Raw genomic sequence first — 11,068 nt, forward strand, 5'->3', positions numbered from 1 at the left:
ATAGAAGATCCGTCTATTCGTCTTATAAGGTACTTATAGCGATATATATTAGGTAGTTAAATTTCTTATTAAATGACTCGCGGTAGGGAATAGAGATCTAGGGCTAAGTGTCCGGCCTACTTATTATACCGTATTATATATAGGGAGTAGTAACTCCTACATGCCATGAATTAATTAGATCGCTCTCTAGTTTAAGCTTATTATTAAAGCTGGTAAGATCCATAGGGTCACGTAGCGGTAGCAAGATATGAACTATAGTATAAGCACCTAGATCTTCGAAGAATTACTTCACTCGTTTATATATTATATCGGGTCCGACATACGACGGGATGGTAAAACCTATACCGAGAAGCTCGCTAGCTATAAGTTCGATAACCTAAAAGTCGCGAGGGTCTTCGTAGAGGCCGGTGTTAATATATAGTATATTAGCTTTATCCGCTTTGCTTATAATGAGATTAGGAAGTTTAGGAAAATACTTGATGAAGTCGTCTACTTACTTAACCTTAAAGATCTATACCATAGGGTGGTCGGATAATAGGAGGATGTTAGTACGATTAAAGCGGAGTAAGCTTATTAAGGATACCGATTTCCCTTCGTTAATCTATCGGAAGCGAGTATATAACTTAATCTAAGAGCGGTACTTAGGGAATTCAAGGAATCTATATGTATAACTAATCGACTCTTTAAAGCCGTGACCTTTACCACGAGCCTTAAATACTACTAGCTTAAGCTCGGCTTAAGTTTTCGCTTATTCCTACTTAAGTCTATCTATTTCTCTACTAATACCATAGACATTCCTAAAGGTTAACTATAGATCGCCCTATATAAGAGAGATCTAATAGGTAGCGTAAGTAGGAACGGGAGCCTTACTACTTTAGACCTTCTTAAGTTCATACTCGTCGTTAGGACGGTAGTTACCGGTAAGTATACTAAAGACGAGTGGTTTATTATCGGTCGAGATAGTAGTCGTATTATAAGCTTCGACTTAAGCGTAAGGCTCGGCTTAAACGTAAGGCTCGGCTTAAACGTAAGGCTCGGCTTAAACATAAGGATCGGCTTAAACGTAAGGATCGGCTTAAGCGTAAGGCTCGGCTTAAACGTAAGGATCGGCTTAAGCGTGAGGCTCGACTTAAACGTAAGGCTCGGCTTAAACGTGAGGCTCGACTTAAACATAAGACTCGGCTTAAACGTAAGGCTCGACTTAAGTGTAAGGCTCGACTTAAACGTAAGACTCGACTTAAACGTAAGACTCGGCTTAAACGTAAGGCTTAATTACGTCGAGCGTAGACTGGTCCTAAATATCGCCGAATGTAACGAGTTCTTGATCCATATTATGAACTATAAATATAACCTCGTTAACTATTATATAGAATAGACCTTAAGGGTTAATAGAGTCGAGTTCGACGTAGTATTCGTATATAGTCGTGATTAACACGGAATAAAGTATAGAAGGTAAGATTTAGGTTTAAAAACCAAGATAAGTAGAGGAAAGGTTTATAGAAGTTTTCTTTTATAACATAGGGACGACCAAAGGAAGCTAAGATTAACGTAGGCTAAAGTAATAGTAGCTTAAGTAGTATATAAAGTGGGGTAGTATACTACTATTATATAAGTCTAGTAGCTCGCCGACCGAGTATATAGTACGTTATAGAAGGCTATCGAATCGGGGCTTAGGTAAATATAGGTATAAGTAAATAGTATTATATGAAAGTTCAACCGTCTAACACACTAACGCCATAGACACCGAGTCTATCTCCTAAATTCTACGGTAACTATCTCTTCTAGGTAGTGAGATATTACTAGCCATGCCTTACCTATTCTATTTATGGTAGAGACACTATATATCCGTTAGCATACTAGCGCACGTGTCTAACTACCGCTTAAATATAACTTGCCTTATACTATAATACGTACTATCGAGCCGATGTTATACCGATATTTATAGGTTCGTGTCTATAAACTCCTCTCCCGTAATATCGAAACCGGTAATATTATCTAGCGATAGGACTACATAAGAAGGAGGCGGACTTAGTATATCTAGTTATATATAGACTTCTACTATCGCCTTAATAACTACTACGCCGGTAGACGCTTCCTCCCTAGCCCTAAATGGTATATAATATTGGACTTTTACACGTTCGCTCGAACTCTCGAGCGTACCGGCATTATATATCGATTCGTAAGGCGATTAGGTTATAATCGCTAGCATGTTAATATCGACGGGTAGAGTAGGCGGGACGGCGGCGCTCGACTCTCCTAATATAACGTTAGCTGGCTAATAATATAATAGGTAAATATACTAGTCGCGTCGTTATTAACGTCTATCGTTTAAGTAGGTAAAGCGTTAACTACGCCTATATCGAGTGGACTAGGGCGTATCTATATACTATTAACGAAAGACCTAAATCTAGTAAGGTATCCGCTATATATATGATACTATACGTAACTAATAACCGAAAACCTAAGATATATAAATGGTGTTATGTCCACGGAAGAGCGACGGCATTATACTAGTATATACTAGATATGCCGGCATATATCGGTATACACCGCTTAGTAGTCGTAATATATCGATATATGCCGATATCTATCGGCGTATATATATCTTAAGCTTACCTACGCACGCTAGACGGATGAATCCCGCTACTATACTTATAGCGCGACGTTTCTATATGGTTAGATTATAGTTAACACGTTATAGTAGGCTTCTAAATATACCGTTTATATCGCCTACGCGGAAAACCACCCGATCTAGTCCTAAGCCTAGTGCCTATTTAATAGCCTACTATAATACCTAGTCTAAACTATCCTTACGAAGGATTATATTACTTAACTCGCTCGGTAGAATCGGGTACTCTAGGTAGACGCGACTATACCTATAACCGCCTACGTCCCCTAGTGTATCTATAGATAAGCTAATAAATTCTAATAGTTTATTTATACTAAGACCTGCTATATCGCGTATTTTTATACCCTTAATATTTAATAGCGTCGTGCTATTCTACATGGCCGTTATTAGTACTAGGGTAACCCGAGTATAATCGCGGATAAGGACTATAGGTATACATATATAACACGGCGGCACGGCTACCTTAGGAGATATAGATACTAGTAGTCCGACGGTCGAATAACTAGGTTAGCTAGATATATTAGGCGGGTTTATAGGGTATATATAATATCACGACGGCTCGTCTAGCCTGGGGTATCGTTTTAACGTATATGATAGTATTTAGCCAACCGCCGCCAGTTACGCGTAAATACTAAGAATATAGTATTAAGTTAACACATGGCATCTACCCGTGAAATAGTATAACTACTATTAATGAATATATATTTATCCGCGACCGTCTATAGGTAACGCTCTCGTTTTATATGGTGGTCCTTTACTTCCTTACTACGTAGGTTTAGTAATAGGCTAGTAAATTCCTCCTAAATCAACTCTTCTATGTATACCCGAAGTTTCTACCTATCAGACGCTCTGAATATATGAAGTAGGTCGAGACTCGCTTCTACTCGGCTATTTATTCGCGGCTGGCCGGACGTAGCCATAGGTAGACGGAATAGGGAATAGTATATATTACTAGGGTAATAGAGAGACGAGATATATATACTATATAATAGGCGTAGGTATAACACGTACGTTACGGCTACATTAACGCGAGTAGTCCGCATGGTTTTTGGTAATAACTCGTTAATTTAATGGAGGCGGGGAAATATACGGCCGGTATCCGATCCCGTACTAATATAGGGCACGTGAAATAACGACGTTAAATATATAATACTCTATATATAACGTTAAGTTTACCGGGCGATAGCCCTACTCCGGTAATACTATCTATATATAATAAAAGAGTAGCGTAGTATATAGACACGATAGGATAGTAGACCGTCTTTATAACTACGTGGATCTACCGCTAAAGAGAAATACTATAAGATCTAGTATATACTATTATAAATATACTATTATCTATTATATTCAGGTATGCTAACTCGGCGTACGCGAAATATAGATAACCGCTAACCCGTTATAGTTCGCTATCGTTCGAAGCCTAACGAGTAGAACCAAGGAATAAATAGTAGAAATAGTTAGATATAAGAGTTTTTAGCGATTAGGGGATAGTCTAGGTAGCTTAAGGGAAGGATAGAGGACCTCCGCGAAGCATATACTCATACGATATTAATATACGAATATTTAAGAGAAGTACGTAATACTAACTATCATCTCTATAATAGGTCGTTATCGATTAGTACTATCGTTAAGAAGAGATAGACGAGCGTGACGACGAATAATCGTAGTAGCGAACCCTTATATTAAACACGAATAATACGACGCATTAGTACGGTATATTTATCTATTACGAGAACGTATATCTAGTTACCGTAGTTTCTAACAGTCTATATAAGAACGCATACATTGATAATACAGCGATATAAGTCTAACTACACTTATAAGGCTAGGGAAAGAATAAAGAAAGAGGAGGAGAAATATTAGGAGGGGGAGATACTTAAGGAAGACGTTTCCCTGGTAAGAGCGTTATATACCCGGTATATACTTATTCACACTTATTTACATAGACTCGTTATATACCCGGCACTTATTCATTAACAGACTCGTCACGTACCTAATACTTACTTAACCATAGACTCGTTATATACCCGACATCTAACGAGGCATAAACGCGAATAACGAAAACATTAGGATCGGGTACGAGCTAGGTCTAGTAGGCCTAGAGACATAGTTCGGATTTTAGGGTATTAATGTATATAATCTATCTATATTAGGTTAATGCTATCTACGTCTGGTTCTACCCGTAAATAAGGATCCTTTAAGTTCTATATGCCCCTTTTAGAGGCGTGGAGTTTTTATACTAGCTAGTAATTATTAGGTAATAAGGAGGTGCATCCCTAGATACTCCTTAGCTGAAATTATAGATAGTTATTAAATATAAGCCTTTTATAGAACCGATCGTAATAAACCACGATCATTCCTTAGAGATATCCTAGTATAGGATACGACTATCGAGTGCTACTATGTATAAACTATAACTTCTGCTATATGCCGGCATATGCCGGTATACTACGGTAGGCGGCGGTAGATAGCGATAGACTTACGACACGCGCCCGTGTTTTAACGCTATGGTCACGTTTCGTCTATTCATAGCCTAGAAGTCTAGGTTATATACCTCGTTATAGATCCCCTAATCACTATACGTGTTTAACTAGAATAAACTATCCGTAATTAACTAACGCGATATAACCTATATAGGGCGTAGGATATGCTCTAGCTCGTAGACACGGAACCTATCCATCGTACGAGTCTTATTACTAGACCTTTAACCCGCTATATATAATGGTATAAGGCTACTAATGGTGTCGACATTGCCTCTACCCGAGTTATTAAGTAGTTTAACTAATATACCTAGGAATCGCGCCGCTATACTACTAGTTACGTTAATACTCTCCGTATCGTATACCTCTAGAAATATATAGACTTTACTAACCCGCTTCCCGTTAAGGTGGTTACTACCCTTATTAAACTTCTATACCATTATATAATCCTCCCTGGCCTTACTACTCTTTTACTAGTTACGGGTATATCTTATCTAAATCGGGTCGAAGGCCTCTATAGATATGTCTCTATCTAGTTGTATCGGTATATATATGGTCTCGTATATATAGATAGGAAGGACCCGTGCCTACGAAGGGTCCTTTTTAATATGTTCGATATTCGTACCTTTTAATATATTATCCCCGATAAGCCGATTACGATAGTTGCGTATAAAGGGTATAACCGCATCGAGTAATATAAAACTACCACTATACACGTTGTAGAGGTCGCTAACGATAGTCTAGTGGAACGTAGATAGTCTATGGCTCTATAAGACGTAGAGTATATGTTTACTCCGGCGTGGCTCCTTTAGAATACGCCGCTAGCCGACTAGCTTACGTGTATTATCGAGCTACTCTAGGCCAGGGGCTACTAATATACTAGTACTAGCCGCCACCTCTATACTACTAGAGATTTTAGTATTTATCGTACGTGTATCTACTACTAGCATCTACTATAGAAACGTCTCCCTCTTATTTAAACCTTAATATAATTCCTTTACTACGATATAAGATTACTCTAGTAGCTCTACTAACATTAGATATAACGAACTATGGTATTTAATAGTATCAACCAGGTGCGATAATACATGGAACTTCGGAAAGTTAAAATAATTATCCTCCGATTTATCTCCACGATATAGTATAAACTAGTATTTCAGGTCGTCTAAGTATAATATAGCCTCTTCTAAGTATACTAGTGTCTGTGTATTATGCGTATGGTACGCTGCTAACATGTATATATTAATAACCGCCCGTACTACGCTTAGGAAGTGTCGATTATGATATAGGAGCGGTTTAAACGCGACTATGAACACTACTAGCATACGCTTAAATATCGCCCCCGTCTATTATGTTACTAAAGTTATATACGTGAGTGGGTTATAACGACCGAATGCCCTAATAGACGCGAATCGCTTATCAATCGCCTTCTTTACTCGTTCTATAGGGGGTATACTAGTAAACACACCCTTTAACTTATGTCCCGTACGCTCTTAATTAATAATATATAAGACTATTCAATTAAACGTGTGTTCTAATATACCCTTATATAGTTAATATAGAATATCCGGAGCGACCGCGCGGTGTATATTGACTCTAGTAAGTGACCAGGCGAAATTATCCAATGGCTCTATCTACCTACTAGAATACCGACTCTTAACCGATTAGCGAATATAATGGCCCTATACTACTAGCGCGAAAGATGTCGACGAAAACGATGAGATACTAGGTACACTCGTCCTATTATCTATCTTACTACTAGTGTACTCGCCACCGTGGCTATTAGTTATTAACACGCGATGTATACGGTAAACCTATTCCTATAACGACGAGTGTATACGGAACTCCTATATACTAGTAATGGCTTCTCGTAGATACTATCGTCTGTTACTAGGGACTATATATATTAGATATATATACTAATGGGATACACCCGTAATAAGCACCTGCTCCGGAAAATCTATAATATATAAAGCTAAACGCGGATAGCACTTACGCGAGCTACTATCGGTATATAATACTAATACTCTAGTACTCTATATAGCCTATAACGCTATATAATAATTAGTATAGTTAACGACTCTATCATGGGCGGATATACGGGCTAGAACTTTACTTATAACCTAATGGAACATAAAGCGATTCGCTACCATTTCTAGCTTAACTACTAGTAATAGAGTAAGTAGTAGAAATAATAGTAGACTTCTAGATAAGCGGACGTTTAGTAGTAGATTATAAATAGATAGATAGACTGGCCATGCTACTCTATTACTACCATAGTTAGTAAGGTTTATCTTATCTAAAGATAAAATAATAGGGACGATGACGGCACTATCCGGAATAGTAGCGTGTATATCCTACTAACCATCTACTATATAGGCTTTACTATATACCCGGTCGCCTAAACTAGTAAATTATCGTACCGGCTTAAACATAAGCTTACTAGCGAACGGTTAGTATCTAAGGAGGAATTCTACTAACGTAAGCGGATCCCTATACTAGTATTTAACTATAGTAGTGCCGAATATATTATAGCTACGCTACTAACTTTCGTGCGGTATCCCTTTAGGGTAGTATAATAACTACTTACGTACGATATTAGATTTTAGTATAAAAAGGTTAGAGGGTATAGCGGAAGTCTATTTAAGGATAGTAGTTAATTCATCGTATACTATATTCGAAATACCGAACCGATTCGTCTATATTATAAGGCGCTCTATAAACTTACTATCGAATTAACCGAATCGGGCCTACTAAATTAGTTACTACTATAAACCTAGACTATATATACTCACGTCGGATGGATTATCACGTCTACTCTAGTCTACTATAATATATATACCGCTCTCCTCTTCGAACGTTTTCATTAAATATATAGTACTAGACGCCCTCGTCGCTATGGACATAGTATTTCTACTATATATATTAGACTAATATACTAAATTAGTACCATGGCCACTAGTAACGCCGTCTATAGATTCTAGGTCTAAAATAGGATTAGGGAAAATAGTAGTATCTTTATATAGGGTAATATTAGTAGTAGAAGTACCTAATTCTATAGACTCGGACTCCTAATTAACGCTCGACGGCTAAATACTAATAGAGCGAACTAAAGAGTTCTATCGACTAATATAACTATGAGTACTAAAGCCGCGCCGTGACCCGGTCGATGGTGGTAGCCACGGGCCTAATAGTTATAATAATAATGGCGATGCGGTAAGCCGTGCTCGTCTATACGGTTCCGAGTTATAGTGCCTACGGATTATATGGTATATACTACTAATCTTTCTACCATAGTATTAGTAGGAGACTACGGCCCGTGGTATCTCGAGGTATAGTTACTATAAAGGAAAAATACTATAGTATAATTATTAGTGGATGGTAATGATATAGTATACGGCGGATATTCTAGGCGTATACTAGAAGAAGTTAGGTGTAAGCCCGTCGAAAGCCCGATATATACCTACTAACCCCCGACTTCTACCTGGCTCTTAGCCCCTTAATTCCTACACACGCTTGCTTAAAATTATTAATAATAACGCGTAAGCATCACGCGTCTATAAAAACACTATATTAGTCTACGCCTAAACCTTTATTATGTCTACTAGCTAGTTATTATCCCGCTATCTAATATTATCGCCTAGTAGGTCACCGACCTATTACCAATGAAAATATCTACTAATCTCTTATATATCTTCTCTATAGGACCTCTAACACGGAAGACGGTTAAGGGACTATCTAGCTACTGTGGCGGTAATACTAATAGAAGATAATCTAGTAACTATAGTAAACTAAACGGGATAGATAAACGAAGATACGATATAACGTAGACACGTATTAGCATTAATAATAGAGACTTACACGACAGCCATTAACATAAAAAACGTGTATATATATATCTAGCTTATCTCGACGCGTTCGTTTATCTACTAATAACCTAGTAGTCTAGGTATACCGGTAGCGAATATAGTAGTAACGCCCTATATAGCTTAGACGTCACGGTAACATTCTACCGTAATAGTGACCGGGGATATAACGGCCTTACGTCCTCTCCTCTACCGTATTAGCTATCTAGCTCGATAGAAGAAGATAGAGAAATAGTAGTAGAGAGGGAACTAACTATCCGTGAAAAGAGGCGGTCCTATAGAGATAGTCTCTAGCCTTACGAACGAGACCGGTACCTTATAATAATAGAGATTTCGATCGCTATGACGTTTTTAGACCGGTTACCACCGGTATTCGATCGCCTTAATATATGGCTAGATAGTAGCCTAGATAGTTTTAGGATACTAGTATAATCGGCCTAGATAGCCGCCGGAGATATTAATCTTAGTGGCTACTACCTTAATTATAATTTATAAAACATACCTCCCGCCTATATTATTACGCTAGTAAAGGAAGATATAATGGACTTCTATTACTAACTCCTCTCTAGAGTTAGGTAGATAGTATCCGAATACTAGGACTAGGAGATAGCCGAGAAGAGAAAAGCTAGTATAAGTAACCTAATATATAATAACGCGTATATAGAAGTAAAGGTATGTTACTTACGTCGTGTTAGATATATTACTAATTATTAGTATAATACTAGCGTAACTTAGAAAATATTCGTAGGGCTAGTAGTAATTAAGGCTCTAAAGTTAGTTCTACTATAGTCCCTGAGATTCCTTAGATCGAAGGAGTACTATAGTAGTATGTTCTAACCGATCCCACCATCCACGATTACCATTATATATATTATAATAAGGCATGCCCTTAACGAATATAGTAGCGGGCAGGCGCCGAACTCGTCCTTCGGTCGCTATAGATTCGCACGCTCTCCACTAATACTAGGTATATATATATACCTTTATCTAATCGCGTGCTAAATTATATAGAGGAATAGCGAGCGCTAAGCCTAATATGGTCGAACCAGGCGCCCTACCGCATCGACTATATTCAAAAATCGCTAATAGTATTAGTATTTATAGTACTAACACTAATTAACCCGGACACTATATATATGAACCCATATAAAGATAACCTAGATGACTTCTCTAAAGTAGATATAGATGACTTAGACGAGAGCGAGGAGTCTAAGCTATCGGGTAATATAAGTATATACTAAAGTTATAGAGACTATATAGATACTAACTACTACGAAAAGGATAAGTCGGATACTCTAAACTAGTTGGATGAGTGCCTCGAATCATCTCATACGCTATTAGATATAGGTGAGAGTTCTACACCACTAGTAGTGGCTACGGATAAGATTATACTATCTCGGGTATTAAGTATAGACCCGCTCTAAGTAACCGCGGGAACGGTAAATAATAGTATATATACGTGTAGTATGAATGAGTCTATTACTAACTTATTATCCCTAGTTATAGCTACCTTAACTAGTAGTCTATCTACCCCGACTAATGCTTAAATTAAAATAAAGTTAGATGGTGGCGGACGTTTAAGTCGGGTCTTTAACCTATATATAAAGAGTGTACACTTTCAAGAGAAGTCGGATATTAGTATATAGCTAGGGAACTATATAGACTACCACGAGGCCGAATAGATAATATAAGAGAGAATAAAAATAGTAACTAGAAATATAGAGGGAAGTATCTAGTGGGAGAAAAGGTCATTAAAGGTAGTTCTAGATAAGGACACCTTTTAATAGATAAAGGACACCGCCTAAAGGTAGAAGAAAGGAAGGTCTACTACATTTCATTATAGCTATATAGTCGGAGAGAGCTTAGAATAGTACCATTTAATTTAAGTTCCTAGTCTAATTAATTTTTAACCTCTACTCTCTATTATATACTATCTTTCTAGTATTAAATTTAAAGACTATAATTAAATATACTAAAGATATAATTTAGAATAATAAGATATATAGAGTTATAGAGATACTTTAGATAAAGATATTACTTTAGAAAAGAGACTTCTATTAAAATAGATAGAGTATATAGAGTAGATAGAGTAG

The sequence above is a fragment of the Pseudovirgaria hyperparasitica genome (genome assembly GCF_010093815.1).
Source record: "Pseudovirgaria hyperparasitica strain CBS 121739 unplaced genomic scaffold EJ05scaffold_9, whole genome shotgun sequence".
NCBI classification, from domain to species: domain Eukaryota; kingdom Fungi; phylum Ascomycota; class Dothideomycetes; order Acrospermales; family Acrospermaceae; genus Pseudovirgaria; species Pseudovirgaria hyperparasitica.